General features: G+C 41.3%; 1 pseudogene; it reads right to left on the bottom strand.

The window, feature by feature from the left end:
* LOC136515592 (uncharacterized) overlaps nucleotides 1-18,703 on the bottom strand; it is a 43,897-nt pseudogene extending 25,194 nt beyond the window's left edge.
* Between the last annotated feature and the right edge of the window lie 1,590 nt (nucleotides 18,704-20,293).

Here is a 20,293-nt window from a genome sequence, read left to right as displayed (position 1 = left end):
GCATCAAGTGGCACTAGGTGGTGGTCTTGCAAGCTAGTGGTGCTTGTTACCCTTGGAGGTTGCCACCTCCTAGATGACTTGGTGGTGGTCTCTATCGAAGCCCGCAAGAAGCTTGTGCGGTGCTTCGGAGAAGAGCTTTTGTGAGGGGCATTGTGCTCACCCCATGGGAGCCACGAAGAGCAACTCTAGTAAAGCGAGACATGAAGGGCGACAAGTGGTCTAGCCGGGTCAAGTGCTAGAGCTTGTGGTAAGCACTCCACATGGGAGAGTGTGACTTGCGGGTCACCACTAGCAAGAGGACCGGCGGCAACCTTGGAGCTTGTCTCAACGGGGACTAGCATGTTGGCAAGCACGTGAACCTCGGGAAAAAATCACCATGTCATCCTTATATTCCCATTGGTTTGCATCCTCGTTACACAAGCTTGTAATTACTTTTATATACATTGTGCTTGTGTAGATGCTTTTGTAATTAGCTAGCTTGTGTAGCTCACTAGTTACCTTCTTGCTTGTGTAGCATAGAAGTAGCTCCCTTGCGTGGCTAATTTGGTTTGTGTAACCTTGTTAGTCACATTGCTTAGTTTGTGTAGCTAAGTATTTGCGCTCTATAATTTGGCATTGGTTGCCTTGTTACTGAGCATTGCTAGTGAGCTTAGGTGGCTTTGTGCTTTTGCTTACTAGCATGTTTAGGAGCTCCCTCGTTGCTTGAAGTACTAGTGGCATAGGTTTGTGTGACCTTGCTTCTAGAATTGGTTAGTGAGCTCTAGCTAGCCCGGCACCTTTGTTGCTTAGTTAGGATCTTTTTAAGATGCTAGAGAACATAGATAGAGGGGTGTAGTCTTAGCTAGACCGATAGTTTTAATTCTGCACTTGTTTCGGTTAGCCGACGTGATTAATTTTAAAAAGGACTATTCACCCCCCCCCCCTCTAGTCTACCATCTTGACCCTATAGCCGCCGCACTGCCCGACATCGTAGACCCACCGTCGATCACAAGAAGGCCCTTGGTGAGTTTGCCATCTTCTCCTCTTATTCCTTGTGCTCTCGGCTCTTTAAACTGTGGCCTCTAGGGCCTAAACCAAGCGCTCCGGGGAGCTTCTCACCGCTGGTAATGGAGCTCCGCCACGCCGGTTTTCTTCTCTGGCCGGTGACTCTCTCCCCCTCCTTTGTAATTTGGGCCATCCAGATTCAATCCAACAGTCCAAGATCGCTCGTACCCCTTCATCGGGTTTATTTGCAAAAGAGCCCCTGCAGTTTCATGTAATACGACCCGCAGTCCATGGCGCACTTCTAGAATGTGTTTTCCTATTTTGAAAGCATAGCTTATTTCTAGTAGATTTAGAATACGTTTTCTATTTCAAAAAGCATAAAATCCCTCTATTAGATTCAAAATACCTTTTTTTCTTTTGAAAACATAGTTTCTTTGGTTAGATTCAAAATACGCTTTCATCTATTTACAGTTTTGCCACTAATATTGTTTTAGCCATAAAATCTTCGTTTTAACTCCGATTTGACCTATTCAAGTTGCGTTAGATTCATAATTGCATAATCTACGTATTTATCCTACTGTTAAATATATTTTCAACTTTTGAAATTTGAGGTTAGATTTAATCTATTATTTTATTAAAGGAAATCTTGTTTAATTCATAACTCCTTTGTTATAGCTCCAATTAAAGTGCTTTTCGCGTCTGTGTGTTTGTAGCGGGATGTAGATTCGTTTTACAAACTTTTCATCTTGATTTTATGTTTGGTGTACTATTCTAATTTAGATCTATTGTTTGCTTCGTGTATGATTGCATGGATGCTTGTGTGGTGCTTTATGATCATGTCTAGTCAATGAGTTGATCATGTCCAGTCAGTGAGCTTTGCATTGGTGATATAAAAGAAGTTGGTGATCTAGAAGAAGTCCTTTGGAGGTTACAATTCAGTAGAAGAAGGATCTGAGTTTTAAGGCAAGTATAGCATGGGATCATCCTTGTTTTCCTATTCACCTTAATATCATTTTAATCATACGCATGTGTCTACCTTGGCAACCATAGTAATTTTCCTAGCTATTTGATATCCTAGATTCCTTGATTCCTATGGGTTATTGCATTGGGTAGTATGATGCTAGTGCTCAACTACAACCATGATCTTGTAACTTGACTAATGGAATATGCAATAAACATTAAAAGATGCTTTTTAGCAATATGGAATCAAGGGGGCTAGAGCTTTGGGCTATTTTTATGGCGCTCTAAATTTCTCTCCCTAAGGACTTATCTATAAGTGATCATCCAGGACTTATAGTACAGCTATGAGGGCTACATGGCTCTAGCTTTAGCTCGGTATGAGGACCTTTTCTAGCTTGTTAGTGGTTACCTTTATTGGCATAAGAATGGCTTGCCGAATCAGGTATAGTGCGGTCTTTGTCCCCTTGTGTATAGGTTGCACATCATTGTGCCATCGGGAAGGGGGGATCTATATCTGTTTGCCGAGTGAATCTAATGGCCCTAACTTGTTAGACGAACCTTTGAAAGGCTTCATAGTGAACCCTGCCGACGTTCCTTGGAAGTGGGTCAAGAGATTAGCTACCTCGAGCGAAAGGGTAAATCACAACTCATAGTGAAAGTGTACAACCTCTGTAGAGTGTAAAACTAATATATCAGCCATGCTCATGGTCATGAGTAGCCTTGGAACATTTACGGAATAGATGATCATTAATGGTTAATGATGATGGACACTAATGATACTGATGACAAAGATGCTCACTAATGAATATTGTTTATGCTATTCATTATTCATGGTTACCTGATCATGTGTTTATGGGCTTATGATAACTTTGTTGCCACCCTATTGCTAAAATCATTACTCAATAAAAGCTAATCATAGTTAAACCAGTGTCAGCCTTTTGAGCCTCATGAACCTCATGTTATATTTGTTGAGTATGACATGTACTTACGCTTGCTTTATTTTTCACATATTTGGAAAAAATCCCGGATGGGTACCAGATTGCTAGAGTTTAGAGGAATTAGGCTTGTGATCAACCAGTCAGTTGTCCCTGTGGATTGGAGTCTTCACCCAAAGATCAGAGTTGTCTATCCACTGTTTGCTATCTAAGGTTATATCCTTTATACTAAGTACATTATATATTGAGCATTGTCTTTTGATATTACCCTTATTTGTAGCTATATGTGAGATTTGACTTTCTAGGCTCACATATGGTGCGTATCTTGTTTTGTTCTTAAAACCGGGTGCTACAACGGCCTATGGGTTCAGCCACCTACACTCATGGCACTGAAAGATCTAGATTGGTTTTGGTGAAATGATAAAACCCTAGGTGTAGTGATCATGAGATAGGGTAGCACATTCCAAGTGATGGAGCAAATGGAGAAGATCATGATGATGGTGATGGCCATGGTGATGATCAAGTGCTCGGGCTAGGAAAAGAAGAAATAGAAAAACAAAAAGTTCAAGGCAAAGGTGATATCCATAGGAGCTTTTGTGTTTTGGTGATCAAGACACCAAGTGGGTGTGATCACGTTTAGGATAGATAGCTGTACTATTAAGAGGGTTGAAACTCGTATCAAAATACGGTTATCAAAGTGTCACTAGATGTTCTAACTCATTGCATATGCATTTAGATTCTAGTGAGTGCTAACACCCTTTAAAATGTTTGTAAAAATATGCTAACACACGTGCACAAGGTGTTATACTTGGTGGTTAGCACATTGGAGCAAGGGTAAAGTGTCACGCTTGAGATGAAGTTGATCTAGGGGCATCAGACCCTGATCATCAGAGCATCGGACCGGCCTCTGGCTGGGTCCGATGGCTAACCCTAACACGCACAGAGAGGAGGTAGCGTCGGACTAGGGCTCGCGGGGGTGTCGGATCGATCGAGCACATTGTTCATTCAGTGCCGCGCATGCGAGTGAGCAAAGGTTTGATGTGTGGCGACGTCAGACCGCTCCCTAGGTTTGACGATGGGCGTCAGACTAGGGTCCGACCAATTTGCTGCTCTCTAGACCTTACTGGACCGCGTCGGACTGACCTCGTGGAGGGTCCAACGACGGGTCCAACGACGCAATCAGTGCGTGGCAGTGAGTCGTTGGGCGGCAATGGTCGTTCTGATTTGAATAGGACACATAGCGTCATGGTAGTGGTAGTGCAGGCATTGGACAGGACCCTGGCTAGGTCTGATGGTCTCGAGGTGGCTGGGTCCAATGGTACATTTATGTGAGTAACAGTTGGATGGCTTTATGAGATTGGGATGCATTGCTTGAGTGATTGCATCTAGAGGCACTTGGTGATTGTGTTTCGCTGAGGATTTCACTTGTTTCTCTTGGTGGTTGCCGCCATCTAGACGGCTTCATGCAGCGAGGATCATTGAGCGGAGGAAGGTGCTTGTCTTCGGCTTTGATCGTGGTGATTGTGAGGGGTTCTTGACCTTTCCCCGGCGGAGAGCCAAAAGGTACTCTAGTGGATTGCTTGTGGCTTATGGATCCTTATCTTGTGTTTGTTGTACGGCACCTGACTGTAGGTTAGGCGTGTGATGCCTATTAGCGCGTGAACCTCCAAGTGAGTGAATCACCACAACGGGGACTAGCTGGTGGTGGTGACCGGCCAAGTCTGACGTGCCGGGTTGGTATGGAATCTGGGCGAAAGCCTTATCCGGCTTTGCTCCAATCTGGCGATGATGGCGCACCTAGGATCATGCTCGATACAGCTGCATCTCTGGGTGAAAGCCCCCTTGCTTCTTGCTCCACTCTTGGGTGAGACTGGCCCTGGTTGTCAGTTGTTGCCATTTTTTCGATGAGTGTCCTCCTCTGGCGTCTCTGCTCCGTCGGCGCTCTCCTTAATGGTGCCATAAAATCTAATGTCGGGTGGTGTTTCCACCGCTGCTGCCATTCGCCTCCAAGGTGTCCTCCCCGTGGACGGCGTTGAATGGTGGTACGTGGGACCGAAAGTGCTGTAGATGTCACCCAAGCTTCCGTGTCCGTCACCACTCTTAGTCCCCATTCCACTGGTTGGTCCTTAGATGGAGGGCAGCAGCGGAGCGACGTAGCAATGAGGAGCGGTGTAGGGCACAATGGCCACTACAAAACCGGCGAGTATGCTGTTCAGAGGTGGCGCAAATCGACGATCAGTTGGCGTCTTTTGGCTAGCATCTAGGATTACCCTTGTTGTTGTTGTTGTTGTTTCTGTTAAGTGTTGTTGTATCCCTCTCTCTCTATTTCATGTACTTCTTTGACCTTCAAGGGTCAACCCCTGTATTAGGTGCTTTGCACTCTTCCACCCACCGGTTTGCCACTGTGGAAATGAAAATTAGGTGGAGATCGGGTTTGATCCCCCGTAGTTGACCTAAAAAAACAAGTTGGTCATCAAGCCTCACCACCCATATCTGATATTAAAGAATTGCACGGTTAAATCCTTCACCACAGGTGTCGCACTGTCATTGGGCACGTCACATACCAATAAAGAATTGCATAGTTAAATCCTTGCCCATGCCACCACAGATACGACGTGCCTACCACTAAAGAATTGCACAGTTAAATCCTTGCCCATGCCACCATAGATACAAAGTCCATTGCACCCGCTCCTTTCTGCAAACTCAAAAAGAAAATATTTTTTCATGAGGACAACTATAATGATTCTAAGCAACGTAGTGACTTTATAAACTCACTAGATGACGAAAGCTTGCATAATCTAGAAAATGTAATGGAAACTATTGAAATGGATGTAGGAAATAACAAAAGAAGGAGAGGGCATTATGGTGTGCCATCAGTAGAAAGTGAAGGACAAAGAAAAAGATCTACAAAACTAGCAGGAAAATGGCCTCCTGAAAAGATGAATTCCAACCTACATATATCCCAGAACAATATAAATATATGGGTACTAAAACATGGGGTTTTGAAAAGGTTGTATAATTCCAAAATTCTAAGAGTGATGGGGCTATATTAAACTTAGCAGCTCATGACCATATAGATTGGCCAAATATAATTAACATATGTAATGGCTTAATAGTCCAAAAATATATACAGAACCAATACAATCTAGGCACTAAGGTAGAAGATATGATAACATATTTAGAAACATTTCCAGGAGAATCAGTAAAATTTTTGTTGGAAACAATGGGTAGAATAAGCTTTAAGATGGAACAAATATTAGTATGTTTCACGCAAGATATCATTGATCTCATATTGGAAAAAATGCAGAAAGTCAGCAAGAAATATTCCACCAGGATATCCAAAATTATTTGATGAATCTTTATAAAGGAAATAAGAGACATCAAGGAATAGCCATCAATACTCATATTCTTCCACTCCACCTAGATGGCTGGTCATCAAGCCTCACCACCCATATCTGATACTAAAAGCTGATATAAACTTAAAATATTTCAGAATAATACAAAGGAACAATACCCAAAATATCTCCCTACAGACCATCATTGATCATGGATACCATACTATTTATGGAACATCGGAAGAAATCCAACACTGATCTTGGAAAAGCTATCAAAGAAGCATGTAAAAGGCTCTCATATATACAAGGAAGATATAAAATTATATTTTATTCAAATCTGCCAAGATTTACACAGCCAATAAGGTCCGCAACCCATATTTGTATTACCAAGGTCATCTTTGGGTTTCTGAGCACATGGCCCTCAGATTTATCTTAAGAACATGAAGAATGGTTCTCCAAAAAAATAAATCATGATAACCGGAGAATATTTAATGAAGCTAATGAAATAGAAGGAAATATCAAATTTGACCCCAAATATTATATGATGTATTAGAATAAAGTAATAAAAATCCTCCTATGAAAAGATAACTGTAATTATGGTATCGTGTCAAGGAGAACTGGAAGATTAATACAACCAAATTTTGGCAAAACTCGCAACAAAGAAGAGAATATTGAGAATTATTGTCATGTTATGAGACATGGCAGCTAGATTTCTTAGGTAGTGAATCGCTGAATAATTATGAAGACTAAGGCAGTACAATTCGCTACTAAATATCTTATACTAAAATGGATATTGACAAATCCTAGAAGAGCCAATGAATATTATTGATATATATAGGGAAAATATTTCCTATTGTTTCATAGTTGGACATAGAATAACTTATTCTATGGTCACTTTAAGTTACGAAAATGACTATACTAATTTACAATATTACTATAACTCCTTTTAAGTTATTTAGTATAACATTATGTTAAATATTATTATGGTAAATATCACCTTCAGTTATAGTAACACATGTATCGCAAATATGTATTCACTATCATATATTAGTACAAAGACTATTGTAAATCGAGGTGGCATAAAATAAGTTATTCTACGACCGGCCACAGATTAGCTACCTTGATTTGCGAGAATATTTGTACTAATTTATGATAAAAATAATACATATTTATGATACATGTGTTACTATAACTCATAATGATATTTACCAAAATATTATAGTAAATCACTTAGAAAGAAGGAGTTACAGTAATCTCATAAATTAGTATAGTAGTTATGGTAACTCAAAGTGACTATAGAATAAGTTATTCAATAGTAAGCTATAGAACAATACTTTTATATATCAATTTTCGGGCATGGCGGACCTGCCCTACACTGTGGAATTGATACCGAATGCTATCAATTGTGCGGACGGGGAAGACCCCCCTAAGCCACATCAAAAAATTATTCGAAATAAATAAATAAATCTATACATATTATGCACCGACCGTGTGTTCATATGAGAGGTGCTCTGAAAAAAATATATACTGTCAGCAACTATGCGGCGCTTGCTGATGCGGTGCAAAGTGCACTACATTAAACCTAATCGCTATGTGAGAGGCTTAACGCGTGTAATACAAAATATCCATGCAATCATGACACCTGCAGATTCTAGTGCCTTGATTACGATCCACAAGGAAAGACAAATAAAGTACACAAGGACCTCAATTACAAGCCATGAGGAAAGGCGTTCCTCAAACATACACAAGATACAAGGAAAGCGCAATATTAAGTATATGCGGTGCACGCAGCATGCAGGACATGATGTTTAGAGCGCATGCGAGCCCTGCCAAGTGGTGGTGTTGCTAAGCATGACAGCTGTTGCCTAGGTGTACAACAATAAACCCCTCGATACTAGTATAAAAGGCGACATCAACGAAGGAGTAGTAACAGAGGAGGAAGCATGAGTCCAGGAGCACAGCACGAGTGTGAGTGAGAGTGTTGTAGTCCTAGTTTCCCGCTCCAACTTGTATCTCTGTAGTCCCGAGCAGGAGCACTGCCTCCCCTGTAGTGAGGTACGTCTGCTCTTATAGTTCATGTGTTCGGGGTCTCTCGAAACGAAAATTTGTAAGCATGTTTATTTTAATGGAGTAGTTCATCTTTGAAAATCTCTGTTGTTTTTTTTGTGTGGTCTCACGAGAGAGAAACCTCTTTACGTGTGTTTTTGTTCTTGTTTTAGCCAGAGACAGGCGTGTGTGAGAACCCTATTACTGTATAGAAGTGTTTCATTGGGGTGAAACTGTCAGAGGGAAACGATAGTAGGTTGTAAAAAGTGTGCTATGACTAGAGAATATCACGGAAAAGCAAACCCCTTCCTTAAATATAAACTCCCGATAAACATGGTGAGTAATAGGGGCAGGGCAAGAATTTGGACATAGCGGGGCTGTTCACAACAGTAGCGATCATGCATTAGAAAATACATATATGGCTAGAGACCTAGAGTTTACATAGTAGCGGAGCCAGAGTAATTTTTAGGAGCCCAGACAATTCTACAGATAAAAAATCTCTGCAATTCCCTAACCAGCCAGCGCGGCTGCCAGGGTCGCTGAGCGGCGGTGGTTTGTGTTACAATATAAAAGAAACCTTAAAACTAAAAAAAAGAACACTGGATATTTCGAAGAAAAATAAACAAAACTAATCAGCCGGTCTCTAGCATTCACCGGATCAATGGTCAATCTAATTCTTAGGCTAGAAAAAAGAAATCACGGTATTAACATGAACAAAGATAACATGAAGACTAATTCCAAAATAATATAAATGCTATTGGAGATCGATTCAGAAGGAGAGCAAACAAGAAAGCAGTAATTACATTTAACAAGTTAATTAGAGAATGCTCTAGTAGATAAAGGACTTTCGATTCACATATTTAGTCTCGGTTGTGTTTGGGTTCAAGACTATTATGAGCATTAATTAGTCCTGGGTCTAAATTTCACAGGCACCGATGGCCCTTTTATCGCAGTTCGTAACACCAACGGGGACTAAATCCTTTAGTCCCGGTTGGTGTTCTCCAACCTTTAGTCCCGGTTGGTGGTGTAAGGGTGATCTTTTCGTCATTGTTGGTGTCACCAACCGGGATTAAAGATCTCTCACCCGGGACTAAAGGTACCCCATGGATGAATTCAAAAGTTGAGCGTTCAGGATGTTGTCACATGTAGTGTGCATTTGAGTTGGTAAGCAAGCTACTTGCAATGCAAGAGGTCTTGTGTTCGAATCTCATGCACTGCAAGCAGAAGTCTCTAGGATTTAAACTTCTTTTTAGTTGCGAGGATGGGCTTTAGTTCCGGTTGCATGATTCGGGACTAAAGATCCTGGCCTTTTGTCCCGGATCCGTAGTCCCTGTTGAAAAACCGAGACTAAAGCTCGTTCTCAACCGGGATTGAATCCCGCCTTTAGTCCTGGATCCGTAGTCCCTGTTGGAAAACCGAGACTAAAGTCTGTTCTCAACAGTGATTGAATCCCACCTGTGTACTAGTGATGTACTGTGAGGATGAAATAGATATATGATAGACGTGAGGATGAACTAGATATTTGATAGACAACAGTAAAAAAACAAAAGAGATAACAAAAAAAAGAAAGACTGATTTTTACCTATATAAGATGTTATTAGTAAAAAAATTAAGTATAAATAGCATCATTAGCTAGCTAATTGGAGCCTTAATAACTAATTAAGGAGATGTATCGTGGGGTGCTGCCCCCCTTCCCTCCGCCACTAGTGAGTACTGAGTACGGCCAACACAACTGTGTCTTTATGAACTGATCGTTGGAACGGATGACACGATTGGCGAAGAAATTTTTGGGTTGCAAAACATTGAGGTGACTATAACAAGTCGTATGTGCTGTTACGATGCACATGTATGTTTGCTAGTTATGGACAAAATTAGATATAATAGTTCTAGATGCACAGATCTATTTGAGTTATATCATATATAGATGGCGATGGATCTGTTGTCATGAGTGTCGGACAGGGGAGTCATGAGAGCCCAACCCTAGCCCCTAGCCCCTAGCGGGATCTCCCGCGCCGCCGCCACCACCGGCGTCGGCCGCCTCACCAGCGCCGCCGCCCGGCTCCCCCTCCCCTGCCACCCCCTCTCCTCCCCCTCCTGCAACCTATCCCACCTCCCCCTAGCGCACCCCCTCCAACCAGCCAGGCGCAGGCTCGGCTGGGACCCGGCCCCTAGCCTCCTCCCCACCGCCACCACCGACGCCGCCGGTCGACGCCGACGTCGGCGCCGCCTCTACCTCGCCACCCCTCTCCCCCCACCCTAGATCCGCCTCATCCTACCATCCTCCCACTCCCCGGACGCCCGCGGGTGCAGATGCGCCGCCACCGCCGCTGCCCGTGTCGATCCCCTGGGCACCAGCTGCGGTGGCCACCCTTCCACTGGCGGCTTCCTCCCCTGCGTCAGATCCCGACGATGATGACGCTGGTGTGGGCCAAGCAGGATCTATCGCCGGTTCTTGGGGGATGGAGGCGCTCTGCTCCCCTAGCCCTCCCGATCACCCATCTCCCCTAGGCTACCAGTCGCCGCCCTGGCACCGGCGGCCACCCAGCCACCCTCGGGCTCTTCCATTGGTAAGGGCCAACCTCCCTCTCTGTGGGGGGTACAACTCCAGATACCCATGGCAGACCACATGGGCTATGCCCCCAGGGGCAGTCCAGCCCACAAGACGAAGCCTTGCAGGGCACGACTCTGCTCGGTGCCTCCCGCAAGACACCGGGAAGATATCCTGAAGATACTACGAGATCTGTTAGGATACATATGATCCCAAGATTCCTGTAATATGTTATTACTTTCTGGTTATCTCTCAGATCTAACTGACTTGTAACCCTACCCCCTGGACTATATAAGGCGGGCAGGGACCCCCTCCAAACTCACGCAATATCATACGATAGCTAATACAAACCAGCAAACCACAGGAGTAGGGTATTATGTCATACTGATGGCCTGAACCTGTCTAATTTGTGTGTCTCTGTTGTCTTCTTGTTCTTGATCACACGCTTCTCTACCGATCAATCTACCTTCGTGGGAAACCCCTCAGAGGACTGCCGACGATATTCTGTCGACAGTTGACGCGCTAGGTAGGGGCTTGCGTGTTGTTTCCTTGTTGAACAAGATGGCTTTTTTCCGTAGGCTCTTCTTCCCTCCCTCAACCCGACCAGATCTTCACGGTCGGATCGATATCATGGATCATCAACGCTAATGGAGTTGGAGAGCTCCTCGAGCCAGTGCACATCGATTCTACGCTGATCACCCTCACGCCTGTGACTGTAGATCTGATCTCGGAACCACCTCCGGGGTCGCCTTCATCGACAACTCACCGCATACTTCCTCGCTACCAGAGGAGGCAGATCAACAATGATGATCTGATCGCATCTATCGATTGGGTTGGTCTGAAGCTCGTCGATTGCCTCTCCATCACCGAATCAGCTCTAGACACTCTAGTTTAGCGCCAACCACCCTCCGATCCAGATCTATCGGAGGCTGCTCAGAAAACTCCAGGGGCTACAGCCCTACCCTTTGGGTTCACCAACGCCGCCGCCGCTTACCAAGATGCCCTAAGGGGCAGATTCGCCGACCAGGTTGGAGATATCCATCCTCCCACCGACCAAATCACTGATTAGCCTCTGTCATCCGTCAACATGCTCCACGTCGGCCGACGCTCCGGAGCGCCCCTCCAGACCATCCCAGAGGAGAATCTAGACTCCGAGTCCCAAGGCTCTACGGAGACCATCGCCAAAACGACCACCGAGCTACTTCTTCCCACTCCGTTCCGTGGCGATGCAATCTTCAACGTCAGCGTCGATAGCCCCCCTCAAAACAGTGAAACCAAGGAGGAACACGTCGCGCGTGAGAACCGGTATGTCAACCGTGCACAATGTCGAGCAAACGAGATGACCCTTGCGATGATTGAGCAACAGCTTGACTAGCAAGGAAGGCCACTCTAGCGCAACCTCGACGACGAGTTTCTCTGCATTGACGGCCACGACATCTACAAGACTCCAAGTGCGAACCTAGCCATGGCCGCCAATGAGCTCGCCTGGCTCCCGCAGACACCGAAGCTCACCAAGGTCGCTGCAATGCTTAAAGCGGTGCATTGCCAGGTCAATGAGATCCGCCAAGATCAGAGACCTTCTTACTCCACAACCTCAATTCACCGATCAGTCGCCACAAGATCCGATCGCCGCACAAGTCGCTTCACCGACCAGCGCCGCGACGATAGGCAACCCCTCCAGGGCGGAGCTAGGGGCAACCGCGTTGAACATCACCACCAACCCGACCAGGAGGTCGACTAGGACATCCGAGTGCACCTCAACAACACTACTAAATTTTGACCCTGTTGCACCGGTCAATTTTTGATGTTATAGGTCTAAAATAGATGCAATAGTTCGGTTTCGCATCAATTTCTTGTTTGATGCCAGCCGATGCAAGTGGTCTTGATGCAATAGCCTTTCGCATCGGTTACTTGTGGTTGATGCGAGAAGCAGCTATTGCATCGTCCATCCGTTGTCTCTTGCATCAAAATTGAGAGATGCAATAGCTTATTGCATCCAAATCATGTTGATGCAATACATCTATTGCAACGGCTATCGTTCGATGCAATAAACTATATTGCATCCATATTAGGTTCGATGCTATATAATCTATTGCATCACCATTTTGATTCGATGCAATAGGTTCTATTGCATCATCATTTTGGTTCGTTGCAATAGGAACTATTGCATCGATGTTATGTTCGATGCAATTCGAACTATTGCATCGACATGAGGTTAGATGCAATACAAACTATCACATTGACATGAGCTTGGATGCAATACAAACTATTGCATCGACATGAGATTTGAAGGGCAACCAATTATTGCATCAAATTCATTGCATAGAAATTCATAAAATTACAAAATTCAATGGTACAAAAAGGCAATCGTATTAATAGCTTGGATCATAAGCATTCAATAGTTTGTACAATGTAAGGAAGTCAAATGCCTTCCTATTTCCAAATAGGTAATTGCAAAGTTGAACTGCATTACAAACCACTAACTTATGCTACAAATAGGCAATCATAAACAAAAATGCATGTCTCTTAGCACAGATCAACATGACATCTTTCTCGTTGCACAATATTTGATTCATTTCAGCTTGCCAAGACTCCCTCAAGGTTGATCTTCCTGAAAAAGTCAAAATGACATGCATTAGTAATATATATAGTTGATCACACAGTTGGAATCAAACATAGACAACACATGATAGACAACAATATTTTTGGGTTTAACAAATAGAATGGATACCGAAGCCGAACTATAAACACATAAGGCATGAACTCCTGATTGCTCATGTTAAGTGAACAAACATATATGTATAAGTGAACAAAGTTCATGTTAATAATCTGGACAACAACTTAAAATGACACCTGATTGCTCATACCTTTCTTCCTTTCTTTCTACATTGTAGCTTTTTATTTGCAGCAGTATTCCTCAGTGTTTGTGATGTAATAAATGTCACTGTCTCATTACTATCTTTATTATTTGGGAAAAGTGATCTGTTGGCGCTGCGAGTGAGGCGACTAGGTTGGATACTCTTCTGTTTGCTCAATAATACACTGTCTGGTACAGTCTGTAAAAACCAGAAGATTTGAAGGAGCAATCACCACTTAGCAATTCTAAGAATTTGTTCAACTGCAGGTGATAATTTTGAAGTATATTACCTGTTGCACATGTTCTGATCCTTGGATGGGAGTCAGAACAATAGCAGGTTCATTATGTGTGGGCAGGGCAGATTCTGTACCAGCCTTCATATTTTAAAAAAAGATTCACACATTATGTCAGATTAAATGTAGGTATCCATTACATCGCAGTTTGCATTTATCAAAAAATAATACATGTGCTAAATCTGCACCTTCATTTCCACTAACCATATTTTCTGCAGGCTGAGGGGCTGTTGTGGTTGGTGCAACATTCTTGTATTGGAGTTATAAGGAGAAACATTAGCAATCAAGCTTTACTAAAATCAATGATGTTGGTAACAATTAAGAAGTAGTATTATTACCAAAGGCGGTGCTTGATTGTGTTGTTTGATTAGTGAAAAAAACTCTTGCCTTAGTTCTTCTCTAATCTTGCTACTTGTACTCTCCAGTTGATGTTGCAGCTGCTGAATTTTTTCGTTGTCGCTCTCCCTCTCAGCGGCTTGAACGGTAAGCTTTTCTTTTAACTTCTCTACCTCAGCTTGCATCTCACTATTCTTCTGTTGGGCTGCTGCTGCTAATGCATATGCACGAGCTTGCTCTTCAATTCGTTCATTCATAAGTTGGCTTCGGGTCGGATACTTTGCCAAGTATCCATGTGCAGGACCTTTCCTACTCCTGCATCCAGTGGTTTCCTTGTAGGTTTCATGAAGAATGTGCCTTTCTTGTTCTTTTGAAATCATAGAAGCTTCCAACTCAATTCTCTCTGCAATTTTAGAGAAGGCACTTTCCTAAATTTAAGAACACAATTAGTGTTTTCAACTTTAGCAAGTAGCAAAAGCAGTTCCAGTTCAAGTATAATAAGAATTAGGTAAAATAGATACTTTGGAAATCAAACTGTATCAGTTAGATTCATGTACTGATTACTTCCTCAAAAAATCCAAGTCCATGTTAATCATGCAAATATGATTCCTAGCAAAGCATGTTGAGAGGTAAAAAGCAATGGACAGTTGAACTCTAGCATTTCAGAGATATGTATGACATTGGAGATAAATGAATAAAACATGTTATGAGAACATACATCACTGGACACTCGTTTACCAAGTAGCCCAGCTCTATTAAAATCACTTTAAAGAACATAATTAACTACATAAAGCATCTAACATAAGCAACTTGCTTTCCAGCAAGTTCCCAGAAATCTGGGCATGCAACAGATGTACAGAAAATAAATCATATCTGGAGATATACAAGTCCAAATGACTTGTAAGAGGACATTCTGGAAATCTTATAAAATTCTCAAGATTTCATCTTCATACATCAAAGCATGATTCAGAACTTAAGTACTTCGAAATAGCAGAATTACAGAAACTACTCTGCTGTAACAGAGAGCACCCAAAAATTGGGAGGTAACTTCAAACAGCTGTAACTTTCAAACCACTAGGCCAAATGACCTCAAATTTGAACAGCAGCTAGATATGACAATTATCTTCGACTTTGGTATTCACAAGTTTCCCAGGAAACCAACTTATCAAGGTGAACTTCTCTAAGTCCCTAGATCTGTCCAGATGGGACCAACATCTCACTTAAAGAATTAACGATGTTCCAAACTTACATTTGGACCATACCAACCATATCATGGCAACATACATAACTCATGGACACCAGAAAATATGATGGCCATCATAAAATAAAATTATTTGATGCTTTTCTAAATTTAAATAGATACAAGGATGCATAAAAGACCATATACAAGACTTGCATAGAAAATTTTACAAAAATTACAGTAGCTACCATATGCTATCAGGAGACCACAGAAAAAGTTTGGAAGCATTTGGCTCATCCAAACTTGCTATACCAAAAAGAACAGGTAGCACAGCTGAAAATAGCATAAATAAGAAAGTAAAGATAGGATTGCCAAACCCAACACAAGGACAAGGAGATGATGACCTTTTATCACCCAATCAGGGCATGTACAACAATCAATATAATAATTATGTTATATTTAATTGCAACATCACTAAGTACTAATGAACAAAGTAGCACTTACATATATTTCCTTAGAAGCATCAGAAGACCATCGGCCCTCCTTGGTGCGTGTACTCCTCCAAAATGTCAAACCATCTGGCTCTTCACCAGTCTCCAGGTTTCTCTAAGATGTGAAAATTGAACATTGTTACTGTTTAGGTAAAAAATAAAAGAAGAAGATTAGGTTCCATATCATTACCTGCTCATAACTAACTTGTGAAAAAGGTTTTGATCCTGTAAGATGTATTGTCTGTCGATGCTACGAATTGCTAGAGTTTGTGGTGCTTATTCGCTAATATAAACACAGATATGTTAGTTGCACTACAAAAATACAAACAATAAACACATATATGTCAAAGGCTTGGAACCTGGAATTTGTCACTTCCAAAATACAACACCAAGTAGTGCCACTCCACAATGTCCAAATCATCTAGCTTATGTCTCATTCTTTCATGATAACTGTTGTATGCCTTGTATGTGGCACTCAATTGAGCTCGCCATCCTTTGTAATGATACTTTGCAATCTTCCATATCCTAGCCTTCTCATCATCATTGTTCTCAATGTTCCACCTAACCTGTAGAAAAGGGATACCAACAAATTGTGAACAAATAAGATATTACAAAGAATTAATTTATCATATGCGGGAGCAAGACTATAACATACCATTATATCTCGTGCTATTTTATCTTTAACAATCTGCTTGACATCTCCCCACTTTTTTACTCCAATAAGTGGAGTCCTTTTTCTTGTAAACTGAACTATTTCATCAACAAACCCGCGATAGTTATCTCCTATAGGACCGCCTTTCGTGGATGAGAAATCTATACTAAGTTTCTTAGTGCCAAGTTTAAATCTCTTAGCTTCGACCGATAAACCTTTCAAGGTTCCACGCCCAATCTTTCTCTTATCGCCAACCCCTACTGTAAAATTGATGTTATAAAATGGAACGTATGTTAACATTATAAACCAGCATTTTTATGTTATAGTAATGTATGAACACTCTGAACCATTGCATACCTTTCTGAGAGGCCTTTGGCCTACGAGCATGAGCTGGAAACTGCATTGGTGTTGCGCTATTGTCGCCACTTCCGTCTTCTTCAATGGTTTCATCATCTAAATATGCGTCTGCACATACAAAAAAGTGAAAGTACATGGTTACAATGGAGTTGGAAATATATATATATATATATATATATATATATATATATATTAATGCTTCCACTAATGCCAAGATAAAACAAAATCAGATTACATATATCTTGAAGAAGCCCTTCCCTCCTCAACCATTCTTTATATGTTGCAACAGTATTTAGCCGGGTGTCATCCTTAAATTCTGCGAGATGCATATATAGATGTTATATATATAGTGTTAGTTTTAGATCAGTAACTAAAAATCATTGAGATGTATTTTTCTAGTACATTAGTACGTGGGTTGTTTTCATCCTGTGGCAGCTTATTGAGCCACACCTTGTACGCATCAATGTCTTCATCCTGAATTCCTTTTCCACTAACTTCCTCATGTGTACTACGTTGCTTAATCGGTGTGATTGAATATTCTCCTTCCTGATCTACCTGAGTTGTTGAAACTGCTATCCTAATTGTCTTCTCTTCTGTACAAACTTCTATCATTGTCAATGCATCTTCTTCGTAATCTATACGCTGCAGCAAAGCTCTATCGTTGCCACATCTCTTCATATAGTACATGAAGTCCCTCACAGAATAACCCAACTTAACTTTGTACTTTAATAAGTTGGCAAAGGTAATTCTAGCACGGTCAATGTCTAATATGGCACGTTGCTGGTCCTTGGGTCCCCCCGAGAAATCAATAAATACTTTCCATCTATCTCCCGTTTTCTCGTGTGTTTTTCTACAAAATATTTTAACTTCATTCAACAAATTTATCTTATGATTGTAAAATCAATTAATGACTGCAATATGGCAAATTCCTAACAATTTTGGGAACAAACCATATAAAATTATTCACTGCAATATGGTCAATTTATGTATGGTCAGTACCTCAATTTTCAAATTTACCCAATATCTAAATTGTTCTTTCAATAGAAACAGTAGTGTTATAACATCATGTGTGCACTTATCCTATCTCTTCCCAGGAAACACAAGCATACCCCAGTTGTATCACATCCAACCAATTATAATTGAAAGCTTAAAACTACAAAGATTTTTAAATCATCAACTCAGCCACCACAATTTCTTGAAAATAATGACGAATAATTGAATTTTTTTAAACAGAGTTCAATTAATTAATTAATTGACCAACCAATTAATTGACGGAAATTCTCCAACCAGCACATAAACTGCATATCGATAGGTACTTGGGTTGGTCATCTTTTTGCTTCTCGGGTCCATCTTGTCGACGATGAGGTGTGTCTATGACACCTTCAGGGCTGGACCGCGTGGAGAACCTCCTGCTGGACGGAGGAGATGGCGAGCTCATGGAGGGAGGAGACGGCAACCTCTTGGACGGAGTAGATGGCGACCTCCTGGTAGGCGGCGGCGACGGCGACCTCCTGGTACACGGCCTCCGCGGAGGCGGCGGCGGCGGCAACCTACCGGTAGTAGACGACGACAGCGCGCGTGCGGTCTTCTCCATTGCTCGGCACCGTGATGAGCCTTCCCTCCGATGGTGAAGGGCCAAGCTCGGCAGAAAACACTGCAGCCAGGACGAGGCGGACTGGGCAAGCGAGCCGGCGGTGGCCTGGGAGCCTCCGATCGATTTGCGTGCGGAGAAAATGGATCTGTTGGAGGAAATAATGGAGGGAATTCAGTTTTGATTTTCCTACTCGACGATTGGATATGGACGTGAAATACGTGATAGGCAACTGCCAGCAACCTAGCGTTTCTGAATTTTGACTTTCCGTGGCAGATGGATTTGTAGTAGGGAAAATTTGGTGGGAAATATTTTCAGTCATAGTTTTAGGAGGGAAGCTAATATGGTTCCTGTGTTTAGTAGCTTGTGACACGATGGGCCAAATTCTGCAATCCCTCTTTTTTCCTTTGCAGCTCTTTTTTTCAATCGATGTCACGCTCTAGATTGGCAAATTATAAGATAAATCCAAGAATATACGTATCAAGATTAGTAGCTTGTGACATGTACATATCATTTTTTATAATATCATACGTATCAAATTAGCTTGGTTGCAAAATAAATCCAAGAGTGTCTACGTATTTCTAGAATAATTTTAAGGAAAGTCCGAATCGATTTCCATTATGTGTTTATTATCTGGTTCCAGATCAATACTACAGAAAATGGATGCATATCCAATATCATCCGTATCTGTGAAGAATATAGTACTAGATTAAAGTACCAATTCAAACTATTTTAAAGTAATGACTAATAGTATTGATTGTAATATTCATGATAACATATAAAGAAAATTTAATTATTTTTTATATAATGATGACATCACTTAATTAGAGCTATTATATTAATTTCAATTCATATGACTAGTAATGTATAATATAGTTTTTTTAAACATTTGCACTCAACTTTTAAAAGTTGCGTCTAAGAGTAAGTAAATAGCCAGTGTTTTGCCTTAATAATAATCATGCACACACAATTAATATACTATTAATTTGTTATTATATTATATAATTCATATGCATAAAATATACTTTTATATACTTATATAATATAATTTGTTATTATATTATATAATTAAGTTTTGATGTCATTCTATAGGATTGTAAGTTCTATCGAAATTACCATGTTTTGTTCTGCTCGTTGTGTGCAGTTCAGCCTGATTGACTGACACTGACATAGTTGTAGCACTAGGTTGGGTCTTGTTTATATCTATGTGCTGTTCTAAATTGACACTGACATATCTCTTACATGGTTTGCTAATCAAAATGTTTTTGTTTGATGTAGTAATATAATGGGAATAGAGTACTTCTATCTCTACCTAGCAATCCAATGGAAGTGCTCTTATGTTTTAGAGTACTGGTTTCAAATCTTCTTTAAAATAGATGGCATTTTTTTAGAATCCTTGCTCAAAACTGACTTATCCCATATTCATATTGATTTTCAAGTAGCACCTTCTCGACAGCAAGCCAATTGAAGTTCTCATATGTTTGTTTATTTAGACACACTAGAGATGAAATCTTTATGTGCAAACTTAGTTGTTATTAGAGCTTAGATTTAAATGACTGTCCTCAAACCAAATGGTTATGAGCTAGGTCAATTTGTACTTTGATGTTCAATGTGACTGTTGTGGACATGCTAATACATGAATGAATCAATGATTGTTTATACGATTGGTGTATCTTATGAGTTGTGATGCATGTAAATGCAGTGATGATTTGGCATAAATTTGTGATG

The sequence above is a fragment of the Miscanthus floridulus genome, chromosome 17 (assembly GCF_019320115.1).
Source record: "Miscanthus floridulus cultivar M001 chromosome 17, ASM1932011v1, whole genome shotgun sequence".
Taxonomy (NCBI): Eukaryota; Viridiplantae; Streptophyta; class Magnoliopsida; order Poales; family Poaceae; genus Miscanthus; species Miscanthus floridulus.
This window is presented reverse-complemented; position numbering and strand designations above follow the sequence as displayed.